The 13,169-nt window shown below is 43.3% G+C and overlaps 1 protein-coding gene across 3 annotated transcripts in view; it reads left to right on the forward strand.

Annotated features, from left to right (window-relative positions):
* Positions 1 to 13,169, forward strand: part of TBC1D15 (TBC1 domain family member 15) — a 110,232-nt gene that overhangs the window by 15,910 nt on the left and 81,153 nt on the right. The window lies entirely within an intron of this gene.

A 13,169-nucleotide genomic window follows, 5' to 3' on the forward strand; every position in this document is an offset into this window, starting at 1 on the left:
AACTCCTAAATTTATGAGCATGGCTTATAAAACCCTTTATGATCTGGTCTAGTCTTTACTCTTGTCTCTAAACTCTACTGTCTGATCCGAGTTGCAGCTGTGCACTGAACTAGTGCTCTCCTGTTAGCACTTATGCCCTCTTCCAAGAATCTATACCTTCTCCTCCTTAAAATGGCCCTTCTTCATGTCTCAGCTTATAAATCAATCTAGTTAAGTCTTCCTGGTTTCTCATCATGCTCTTAAGTCTAGGTTAGATACCATTTATTAGGGCCTACTGTAAGCCTGTTCATACTTTATCATATATTGTAATATCTGCTTTCTTGTCCTAATCCTCAGTTAGATTGTAAGTGCTATTAAGACAGTGACTGAATCTTATTTATACCTAAAAGCTTGCACTGTGCCTGGCACATTGTAGGTGTTCACTATACATTCGTTGAAAAATAATTGAAAATGACCTTTCATTCAGGGTCCTATGCATACTTCCATCACACTCTGCTATGACCATTTTACTTGCTTACATGACATTACTAGCTTAGTCAGACATTCAGTGTGCGTTTTTCTACCGATACCTCTTATTCCCAATATTTAGTTGATGCTCAATAAATCTTTTGGGTATGTGTGCAAAAAAACTTCTAAGTGAGAGGTAGAGTCTAGACAAGCTATCACCTGTGCTCTTTTGAAAGACTTACTAAGTAATTTGCATAGAGGAGGTATAAAAGTATTTTCCAGGTAGAGGGAATGGAATGCATCCAAATAAAAAAAGGGCACAAGGCTTTGAAGGAACAGGTGAGTTCAGAGTGGCCTAAGGCAGGAAGTTTGTATGTATTGGTGAGTATGGGGTGTTGTACAGAGGTAAAGGGTGGAGTCAGAAGGATTTTAGGCTCAGGCATGGCATGGTCAGATACACGTTTTGTAAAGATCACATTTGGTGGTTGTACACATTGCACACCTGACACAGATTATTGTAAGGTGAATAGATTGGGGGAAGAGAGACCAAATGTGATTTTAGCAACCTAAGCTAGAAATGATGAGGGTTCTGTGTTAGAGGTGAAGGTTTGAGGGATTTAGGAGATAGCATGGGGTTGGTGAAAGTTATTTAGGATAACTAGGTAGATGGATGGATGTCTTTGACAGAGTTGGGAATATCAGATGACTAGCTTTAGGATAAAGTATATATATATACTGAGTTTGAAATGCCTATGGGTTATTCAAATGGAGATATAAAGTGGGTGTTTATCTCCTTGGTTGTGGAGCTAATTAGAATTTTGGGCTCAGGAGGCTGGCATTTCCTGGGGCTACCTTCTCTCACCCAAAGTTTGAATGCCCTATATGCCGAATGGTTTTAGAGAAATTAAATTTTTGTAACTTTTTTGTTGTTAATTTAGCTTGTAAAATTCACATAGGTGCTAATGTCCAAGAATGTTGTGCATGGTAGGTGTTGAATTTCTGTGTTTGGACAGATACAGGGCAAGAATTTTATCCCTAAATGTAACAGTAAATTTAAAATATTTTGTTTGGATGTTTTAATTTTTGAAAATACAGATTATAATAATTATAATACAGATACAAATTCAGTCCCTCATAAGTGTAGGAACAACATAAAAAATTACTTGCTACTACATTGTGCAACTTGTGTACCTTTTTCAGCTTTTTCTGCCAGGAGGTAACATCTCCTTGAGTTGAATTGTCCCAACTACATTTCTACTTACATAGAAAGTTGAATTTATCTGTTTGCCTCATTTTTACCTTTTAATTTTAACTTTTGCTAAATTAGAGATCAGTAAGTTTTTTCTAAAACATGTGCTGTGGTCTCCAGAACTCTCTTAGTTATATCTGATGTAGTTACTTTGCTAAAGGAAAAAAATAATCTGCAGTCGCTGTTGCTATCAGTAGGACATAACTGGAAGTTTTATAAATATACATACCTGCTTAAGCATTTTAACAAAAATTTAAGAATGAGAGCCTGGAAGGCATGAGACAATTTTATTCGAAATGGAGAACTTTTTTCCTTTTTTTAGTACCTTTAAACATCGTCCCCCCCCCCCTACTCCCACCCCCAAGAAGGCAGGGGGTCCTTGGAGTATTCTAGCTTGTGTAAAAATTTTACATTTTTTATAACATTGCCAGGTACATACAGGCAAGAAACTTTATCTTGTTTATTTTTCTGCTTTCCAGAGTGTCTGGCACATAAGTGCCTTTTAAGAGTTTGTTGACCCTAGTTTGTTTAATTAGTTTAGCAACACCAAGTGGCAAGTTTTTGAATGCCCTTGATAGTTTTTGCTCTCTATGGGCACTTAATCCCTAGTGAAAATAGTGTGTGATTTAAAAAATTGTTTTGAAGTAGGATCAGTTCCTTTTTTCCTTAATTTTTTTCTCTTTCCTTTTTTTTCTTTTTATATTTATGTAAATATCTCTACTTACTTTTATATAGGGTTGCGAAGGGGAGGATAAGTAGGCTGGGAAACTGCAAAGCTTTCCTTGTCCTGAGCACCTGCCTTCCTTACTCCTTCCCTGGAGATGGGGGAAGAATCTAGACTTCTTCAGGGCAGTGCATGATTCATTGTGGGGTTGGGAGGAATCTGTCCTGCATTGGGAATAAAATATATGAGGCAAATGTGAAAAATTAAAAAGCTTCTGGGTTGGTCCACATGTGAAGATTTGGGGAGAGTGGTGTACTTGGAGAGGGCATGAGTAATCCATACCTTGCTCTATGCATCTCTTTCATCTGGCTATTTCTTTGTAATAGTCTCATAACATGTCAGCAATCTAAAAACATTTGCTGGCATCTGGCCTAGAACATCACCAGCTCTAATGTCCTTGTGGATAAAATGAAAGTTCCTGTGGCCAGGATTCTCACCAGGCCCTGGTTGGCTTGTTCACTACACACATATGGGCAATACATTGCTATTGACTCTATATAAAGAGCTCCGCCCAGTGCTCTTGGCTGCACGGTAACATGGCTGCAAGGTTGCAGGAGAGCAGAGCAGAGGCTGGAGTGGTGGCAGTGCCGATGACAGAGGCCCAGAGGACGGCTGTGTGGGCAGAGAGGCCCAGAGGACGGCTGTGCGGGCAGAGAGGCCCAGAGGCAGAGACTGGCTTGCTTCATGCAGACTCACTCTGAGTAAACGGGATTTTAGTGATTGACCTGCCACCGTGGAAATTAAGTTGGGTATAACCCTTCAACCCAAGAATGTTTTACTGTCTTGTCTTTGGTCACATTGAATCCATAGTGAACTTGCCTGGGACTGAAACCCATTGGCAAGACAGTCCTACATTCCTCTCAGATAACATGCCAGCTTTCCACTACTCCTCAGAAATCAGAAAACTGAAGAGTAAAGAGAGACAGTGTCTTACGCTAGGCATGTGTCAGCAAGGATTGGATCTCAGGAGAAGTGGCTTTTGATGTACATGACATCAGAGGAGTAGCCTCAGTTTATTGAGGAACTAGCCAAGAAATGAGGCTGGTGTCCTCTGGCATACATTTTCCGCACTGTCAGGGATAAGAGATGCAGGAAAAGATTCTACCACCAGAAGCTCTGTGACTACCAAGAGCAGTATTGCATGAGAGCATCAACCAGGATTACCCACAAGATAATTTTAGGGCAGAGAGATGATGGGGGAGGATGCCAGAAGAATACCAGATTGTGGGGTCTCGTGAGGAAGGGCACCCATGACAAGGGACCCGTGAAGGCCTGGAGGTTGATCGGAGGATGACCCTTATTACCAGGTGTGTTTGTATGACATTCCAGGGGTTTTTACTCCCCAGGTGCTTTCATCTGAGGGAGACCAAGAATCTGTGTTGTTTTCATCTAAGCTGTGACCTCCCTCTTCACTGAACATGTGTTTTGAAAAATTCTAAAAAAAAGTCACAAATTTAGTTTAAAACAGTAGACTTCCCATGTTAGTTATTTTTTTATACAGCTTTATTGAAGTACAACTGACAATTAAGTTGCACAGAGTGTGTAATCTGATAACTTTTGATATACACTATTAACCTATCAACACAATCAAGAGAGTCTTTCCGACCACTCAGAGTTTCGTCTTGACTCATTGTTATCTGTCATTACCTTCACCTGTCCACAGGCAAGCCCTGAGCTGCTTTTGTTACTATAGATGCGTTTTAATTTTCTAGAAATTTTTAATAAATGGTGTTATATAGTATTTATTTTTGGACTTTCTTCATTCAGCATAGTTATTTTGAGATTCATATTGCATGTGTCATTAGTTTATTCCTTTTTATTGCAAAATAGTATCCCATTGTATGGGTATGCGATTGTTGGTTTATCCATCTATTGATAGATATTTGAGTTTTTTCCACTTTGGGTTATTACAAATAAAGCATTTTGAACATTGGTATATAAGTGTGGATAAAGTGAAGGTTCCTATGGCCAGGATTCTCACCTGGCCCTGGTCAGCTAGCTCATACACACGTGTGGACAATACGTTGCTACCGACTATTTAAAGGAGCTCTGCCCAGTGCTCTGGGTGACATGATGGCACGGCTGCAGGGCTGCAAGGCTGCAGGAGAGCAGAGACTGCAGTGGTGGCAGTGCTGAGGACAGAGACTGAGATGGCTTCAGGGGCAAAGAGGTCTAGTGGCAGAGACCAGTTTGCTGCATGCAGACTTGCTATGAGTGGACGGGATTCTAGTGATTGACCTGCCAGTGGGTTTCAGCGCCAGGCAAGTTCGCTATGGATTCAGTGTGACCAAAGAAATTGACAGCAAAATGTTCGTTGGGTGTGAAAGGGTTTATTACATGGTTTGTTCTCCCAGCGGGAGGTCGAGCACTAGTGTCTTTGCCTCCACCCAGAGCACTAGGCCAAGCTCTCTGTATAGCACAATAATAGCTTATTGCCTAAAGGTGTGGAAACAGTAGCCTAGCAACAGGCCAGTTACGTCATCAGGTGGTTTAAGTTCAGTGAGGATCCTGGCCATAGGAACCCCAGCTTCCCCACACTCCACCCCTCCAGGATTCTTGCCTTACAATCTGCATGCTCTCAGTCTTCTGCAATGGTCCCTGTGCGAGAAACCTGGAGCACTGTAACCAGATTCCACAATAGCAACAGAGGATAACAGCAACTTAGAGATAATAACAAAAATTAAGATACAACAAGACTTTGATACAGGTAACAAAAATTATTATAATCCTTAAGCCAGAGGAGGGTCCTAGTAACAAAAAATTATAATAATCCTCAAGCCAGAGGAAGTTCCCAATCCACAAAGACTTTAGGGGTGATAAGACACATGTTTTAATGCCACCAACATAGGCAAATCTTGTCCATCAGGTAGGATGCATGCAAGAGAGTGGTCCTATGTAGCAGGAAGGGGATCCCTTCCAGGTCTAGTATACCGTACTTTTACTCCTCTCCCCATGGGGGTTACTGAAGGATCTATGTATAGTGCTACTGGAGGTGCACGCACTGGCCATAATGATAAAACAAAACTCCTCAGTAAGATGCTCTTACCTTCTGACCGTTCAGGATATACTACTGTGACCTTTGTTGGCCACTCAGCTCTTATTCCAGGAATACACAAGAGGCCAGCTTCCAGGCCTTGTCCCCAAGGTGCCAGAAGAGTCAGCCATCGTTGGTCCATGTGTCGGATGGTCCAAGGCCACGTCCACTCAATGGAGTCTCGGGGGTTCAGTGCAGTTGGTGCTGGCAGCAAGATGTTATGCTGGTGGCCGAAACTCGGCTTCAGTGATTCTTCCTTGGTTTATACTTGCAGTTGTATAGGGGAGGCAGCCATATGTGTTAACATGTCTACGGGGCTCAGGGCTCCCTTTCGGGGTCTCTCGTTCAAACGCTGTAGCATGGTCCATAAGCAGACTGACCATCGCACAGACTATTGGTATCTGACTTTAGTCCAGATTTTAACAAGCCATTGTGCCTCTCTGTCATGCCTGCTGCAGTAGGATTGTATGGCACATGAAACTTCCATTTGATTCCCAGCTGTCGCACCCATTCTTGCAGTGTATGTACAGTATAATGGGTGCCCTGATCACTCTCAATTACCTGTGGTTGACCATAGGCAGCAAAGAGACGCTCCAGACCTCTTTTGGTCGTCTGTTGGTCTGCACAATGGGTAGGAAAAGCAACCAGAAGCCCAGCAGCTGTGTCCACACAAGTCCTAGCATGCCAATATCTGTCTGACACAGGTAGAGGCCCAATATAGTCTATCTGCCACCTGACAAGGGATATAGACGCCTTAGCTATTGTCCCATGTTGCCCTGGAACTCAGTGTAAGTCCCTTTTGGAGCACACAACACACTCCTGCCGGACTCTACTAACTTCTTTAAAGGTCAAAGGCAAGCCCCACTGATGGACTACAGCCCACATTGTCTTTTGCCCTGCATGCAACAGATGCTAAGGTAACCATTGGACTACATCAGAGGTAGGCTTTCCTTCTAACCAATGTATGTGGGCCAATCGATCTGCTTCATCATTTGCTGGGGATGCCAGTGGCAAATGACCTGTCACATGGTATACTTTAATTATTTTAGTCTGACCACAGGCCCATAAGTCTTGCCACAGTTCTTGCCCCCAAAGGGTTCGGTGACCAACCAGCCAGTTGGCATGATACCAGGTTGGTAGCCACAGGGTCAAGCCCCGATAGACAGACCAGCTGTCAGTATAGGGAACTATAAGGGAGGGCTCCTGGCTGATCACAAACTACACAGCCCAGAACTCTGCCCATTGGCTGCTCTTCTCCTTACCATCTTCCATCCATATTGTCTCAGTCTTAGGATGGAAAGCTATGGTTCTCCATTTTGGGGGGCTGCCCATGGCTGGAGCCATCTGTGTACCATGCATCTTTGGATATAGGGGCTCTTTCCTCCTGTTAGGGACTCTCTGCTGCTAATGGTTCAAAAGCAAGTTCTTCCTGCTTTTCACTAGTATATGTCACCAGGCCCAATAAGTGTTGGAGTTCTTTACTTAAGGGGCTACTAGAGAGGGCACTACGCTGCTGTAGGTAAGCCCCCGACTTGGCCCAGTGTAGGTGTTTCTGCCACACCACTCCTTGGCTTTTGTGTCCAGGCTCGTACCCACCTCAAGATGGGATAGGTGGTTATTACCTTTATCAGGGCCATTCCAGTGATGGGTTCTGTAGCCAGCAAGGCATGGTACACGGCAGCCAGTCGTTTTTCTATCAAAGTGTAGCATATCTCTGCCCCTTTCCAGAGTTGTGACCAGAATCCAATAGGTTGGTGAGTTCGTTCAAGCCGCTGCCAGAGACCCCAGCCATAACTGTCTTCAGTGATATGAACATCCAGCTCACACGGCCTTGATGGGTCTGTCACACTCAAGGCCGGCATGGACTTGACTGCATGTTTTGCTGTAGTAAAGGCAGATGCACATGTCTCACCCCACTCCTACCTGATGCCCTTTTGTACCAACCGGTATAAGGGCTTCAGAATTTGTGCCAAGTGTGGAATAAACACTCTCCAGTTGCCTAGAAGACCCAGAAACTCCTGTAGCAATGTTACAGTTGTGGGGGTAGGAAAGGCCTGGACTTTATCTATGACTACTTCTGGTATAACTTTGGTCTTACCTGACCCGACGACCCCCAAGAATGTGACAGACAAACCAGGTCCCTGAACCTTGGTGCTGTTCACAGCCATCCTTTCACCTGTAAATGTTGCAGCATTCTAGGTGCTGCATCTTCTAGATCTGAAAGAGAATCGGACGTGAGCATGACATCAACAATATAATGGCACAGCTGCACCGTTGGCAGTTTCTCCCATGTAGCCAAGTCCTGGGCTACAAGTCCATGACAGATGGTGGGGCTGTGGAGGTATCCCTGTGGGAGGACAGTGAAAGTCCATTGCTGTCCTTCCCATGTGAAGGCAAACTGTTCCTGACTTTCCTGTTCAATGTCAATGGTAAAGAAGGCATTAGCAAGATCTACCACATAATGGTATGTTCCTAGTTCATGGCTGAGGGCATCCATCAGGCCTGCAATAGAGGGGACAGCAGCATGCATAGGGGGTGTGACTTTATTCGGTTCTCTGTAATCCAGTCATATGCCAGGAGCCAACTGGCTTTTTTACTGGCCACACTGGGGAATTGAAAGGACTATAGGTGGGCTTTATAATACCCACCTTTTCTAGCTCCTGGAGAGTTTCTCCAATCTCTTTATGCCCTCCAGGCAGTTTGTATTGTTTGGTATTTTTCACCTGCTGAGGCACAAGCAAAGCTATGAGCAGGTGCCTAGCATGTGCCCTCAGAACTTCCTTCACCACACGTACTCTCAGTCTGAACGCACCTGCAATGGTCTGCAACCATAGATCCTGCAGGATATCAATCACCAAAATTTACTCAGGGATAGGAGATATATACACAGTATACTCTTGGCGGTAGACGCCCTATTCCCAAAGGGATTTAGGCTTTTTTCACTCTGATAGCCTTAGCCCTGTATCCATCTATGTTAGTGGGGGTCCTGGTGAACCGCTCAGGGTTACTATGAATCAGTGTCTATTCAGCCCCTGTGTCCACCAGAGCCAGGACACGTTGTATGTTCACTGGGGACAAATGGATAGCTATTTCAACATGTGGCCTCCGGTCCCCCACTGTTCCCTCAGGGCAGATACCTTGACCCTCCCCTCAGTCAAACCATGTTCCCCAATCACCTTCCTGTGTGTGCTCAAGTGAGGTTGGCTCATTCTCCAGCAGGAAGTCTTGCAAACACACAGGCCAGACTTGTGGCTCTGTCTCTGACCTCTGCCTCTTTGGTCTTAATGGCTGGAACTGCTGCTCTGCTTTCAGCTGTTGCCATAGCCCTAGTAAGATCCTATTTGACTTCCCATCTAATTTCCTTCCATCTGCTCCTGCCTGTATTATTAAATCAGCCCACATCTGGGTCCTTGTAACCTTCATGGGGCTCTTTAAATTCCTCTTGTGAGTAGCAAATCTTATTTCTTTCCGGTTTCTCATTGCTTCAGCCACTCCTAAGTCTGCCACTGAATGTGTCTCCTTGCTTATGGGATGCCCTAAGTGAGGGGAAAGAATGGCCACTAGAGACCCAGACAGGGATGTGGGAGCCATTAGAAGCACAATATTTCTCATCGCAGTAGTGAAAATCTCTTCATCTGGGCCATAATTCTCTGGACTATACATGGCATTTCTTATGCCTAGCTCTCTGAACACCTGTTGGAACTCAGCATAAGTCTACCATCTAACAGGAAAGGATGGTTGATTACTCTGATTGGGCCGCACAGCATGAAGTGCAGCCATAAGCCCATAGAGGAGGGAGTAATTCCCTTGGGTCTGATGTGCATTATTTAATTGCTGCCTCAAGGCAGGCTGCACTGTCAGGGAAGCCAGCTTTCCCATCTCTGATCCTGACCAAACAATTCCATTCACTCCTAAGTCCCACAGAGGCAGAAGCCAAGCTGATATTGACTCTGAGGGCTTCTGCCTAAACTGGGAGCTCAAATCCACCAGCTCAGCTTGAGTATAGGGGTGGACCATAGAGTTCTCCACAACCTGGGGAGGGGGCTGCTCCTCTCCTTGGGGAACTTTTGGCTTCTGGGTCTTTATTTTCTTTACAAGCACTGGGTGTGCTTTCGATACAGAAGGGGCCAGTGCCTCCGGCATCATCCCTTCATCCTTCCCCATATCCTTCATTTCCGGGGCTGATGGCACCTTTCTCTCCCCTCCCCGAGTGCCTCCTCTGCTACAATCTTTACCTTTTCTACCGTGCCTCGCAGCAATGCTAACTCAGTCTTTAGCAGCTCTCTTATCTTCTCCTTATTTCTTCGCAGCTTGTGTTCTCATGCCACCTCTGCCTGTGCTTCCCTCAGGAGTTCATCTCTTTCCTTGATGGCCTTTTCCTCCTTCAGAGCATCTGGTTGTGCTGCCATCTCGTTCTGTAAGGAATCTTTTACCTCTTCAGTGGCACCTTGCTGCCAGCATTCTCATGCTGACTCCTCTCATATCAATGCCATTTCCTTCTTCAGAGAATCCACAGAAGTTTGCAACTTGCGTTATCATGCCACCATTTCTTGGGTCTTTTTCAGGAGTATGTCCTTCTCTTCTGTAGACTTTTTTTAATACTGTGAGAAGCAGCCAACTTACAGTCCCCGCTGTCTCACGGGCACTCTGTCTCTTAAAAGGCCTACTTTCTATGCCAAGGGCTATCCCTACTGCCTCAGGTATCACCTTCACTTGCTTCCAGTCCTGGGGTGGGGCCCAGACCTCTGGGAGGCAAGCCACCTCAGATCACATACCCATTGGGGGACAATCCACTGTCTCCCCATTCACAGGGGCAGCCCGCTGAAGCACCCCTCCCGTAAGGGCAGCCTGTCTTTCTCCTTGGTCAACAACGAACCATGCTGACTTCACCAATTGTCTTGCCAATGTATTTTAGCCCCCAGCAAGTTCACTATGGATTCAATATGACTGAGGAATGACAACGAAACGTTCCTGGGGTGAAAGAGTTTATACCCAACTTTATTCCCATGATGGTAGGTATGGGGAAGTTGGGGTTCCTATGGCCTGGATCTTCACTGAACTTAAGCGCCTGATGATGTAACTGGCCTGTTGCAAGGCTACTGCTTCCACACCTTTAGGCATAAGCTATTATTGCACTATATAGAGAGCTCGGCCCAGTGCTCTTGTCAGAGGCAGAGACTCTAGTGCTCGACCTGCTGCCGGGAGAACTAGCCGGGTAATAAACCCTTTCACCCCAAAGAACATTTTGCGGTCAATTTCTTTGGACACACTGAATCCATAGCGAACTTGCCTGGAGCTGAAACCCATTGGCAAGACACTGCCAAACTGTTGATTTACCATTTTGCATTTCCACTGGTGGTATGTTAAAATTTAATTGCTCCATGTCTTCAACATTTGGCATGGTTATCTTTTGTTTTTTTCATTTTCTACATTTTATTCAAAGATATGTGCATCACGATTTCTAAGGCTTTTAAAAACATGAATAAAATGTATATTAAAATTCTATTTTGTTTTAGATTTCATAAAACAAATTTATATCTTCAAAGTTCAAAAAGCGATTTTCTTTTAGAGCAGAAAATAACTTTAACTCATTTAAGTCAATTAAGAACATTAATCCATGCATTAACTCTCAATTCTTTAGATCTATGGTCTGTTTATTCCTTTAAGAATTTGATGAAGCTTCACTCAGTTTAACATCTCTGAAAATAAGGACCTCAGTTTCATCTTTGTGGGAAATTACTTAGAAATTGCCTTAAGAGTCTCATCACACTGCTAGTTTATTCTTCCCTGCTATTTATAGCTACATACTTTTTTTTTCCTTTTAATTTTTTAAATTCATTTTATTATCATTAATCTACAATTACATGAAGAACATTATGGTTACTAGACTCCCCCCTTCACCAAGTCCCCCCGCGTGTAGTAAGATGCTGTAGAGTCACTACTTTTCTTCTCTGTGTTGCACAGCCCCCGTATGCCCCCCCACATTATACATGCTGATCGTAATGCCCCCTTTCTTTTTCCCTGCCCTTATCCCTCCCTTCCCACCCCTCCTGCCCAGTCTCTTTCCCTTTGTTAACCGTTAGTCCATTTTTGGGTTCTGTGATTCCGCTGCTGTTTTGTTCCTTCAGTTTTTATTTGTTCTTATACTCCACATATGAATGATATCATTTGGTACTTGTCTTTCTCCACCTGGCTTATTTCACTGAGCATAATACCCTCTAGCTCCATCCATGTTGTTGCAAATGGCAGGATTTGTTTTCTTTTTATGGCTGAACAATATTCCATTGTGTATATGTACCACATCTACTTTATCCATTCATCTACTGATGGACACTTAGGTTGCTTCCATTTCTTGGCTATTGTAAATAGTGCTGCTATAAACATAGGGGTACATCTGTCTTTTCCAAACTGGGCTGCTGCATTCTTAGGGTAAATTCCTAGAAGTAGAATTCCTGGGTCAAATGGTATTTCTATTTTGAGCTTTTTGAGGAACCTCCATACTGCTTTCCACAATGGTTGAACTAATTTGCATTCCCACCAGCAGTGTAGGAGAGTTTCCCTTTCTCTGCAACCTTGCCGACATTTGTTGTTGTTTGTCTTTTGGATGGTGGCGATCCTTACTGGTGTGAGGTGATATCTCATTGTGGTTTTAATTTGCATTTCTCTGATGACAGGATGTGGCGCATCTTTTCATGTGCCTGTTGGCCATCTGAATTTCTTCTTTAGAGAACTGTCTGTTCAGCTCCTCTGGCCATTTTTAAATTGGATTATTTCCTTTTTATTTGTTGAGGTGCGTGAGCTCTATATATTTTGGATGTCAACCCTTTATTGGATCTGTCATTTATGAATATATTCTCCACTACTGTAGGGTGCCTTTTTGTTCTATTGATGATGTCCTTTGCTCTACAGAAGCTTTTCAGCTTGATAATAGTCCTATTTGTTCATTTTTGCTTTTGTTTCCCTTGCCTGGGGAGATATATTCATGAAGAAGTTGCTCATGTTTATGTCCAGGAGATTTTTGGCCATGTTTTTTTCTAAGAGTTTTATGGTTTCATGACTTACATTCAGGTCTTTGATTCATTTCGAATTTGCTTTTGTGTATGGGGTTAGACAGTGATCCAGTTTCATTCTCTTACATGTAGCTGTCCAGTTTTGCCAGCACCATCTGTTGAAGAGACTGTCATTTCCCCATTGTATGTGCATGGCTCCTTTATCATATATTAATTGACCATAAATGTTTGCAAATTTGTCATTAAGTGTATGTTTATTTTGGAACTCTTTATTCTGTAGTATCAATCTATTTGTTTCTCTTTACATGAATACTATACTTTCTTGATTTCTATAGATTTATACTGAGCCTTTAGTTAGGCATGTTAGTGCTCTACCATTCTCAAGGTTGATTTGGTTGTTCTAGGTTATTTGAATTTTCGTGCAGAGTTTGGAATCAGCTTGCTAATATCTGCAAAACATGAGGAAGTTTCTTTCTATTCCTCATTAGCTGAGTATCTGCTAATTTTTGTTAGGTGGATGTTTTTTTTCTGCGTGTTTTGAGATGATCATATGGTTTTTCTTAAAAATTTTCACTGTGGTGAATTATAGGGATTGATTTTTGAATATTAAACCAACCCCAAGTGGGGTAAACCTGACTTGGTCATGAAGTATTTTCCTTTTCACATATCATTGGATTCAGTTTGCTAAACTTTTGCTTAAAATTT

The sequence above is a fragment of the Manis pentadactyla genome, chromosome 10, assembly GCF_030020395.1.
Source record: "Manis pentadactyla isolate mManPen7 chromosome 10, mManPen7.hap1, whole genome shotgun sequence".
In the NCBI taxonomy this organism is placed as follows: Eukaryota; Metazoa; Chordata; class Mammalia; order Pholidota; family Manidae; genus Manis; species Manis pentadactyla.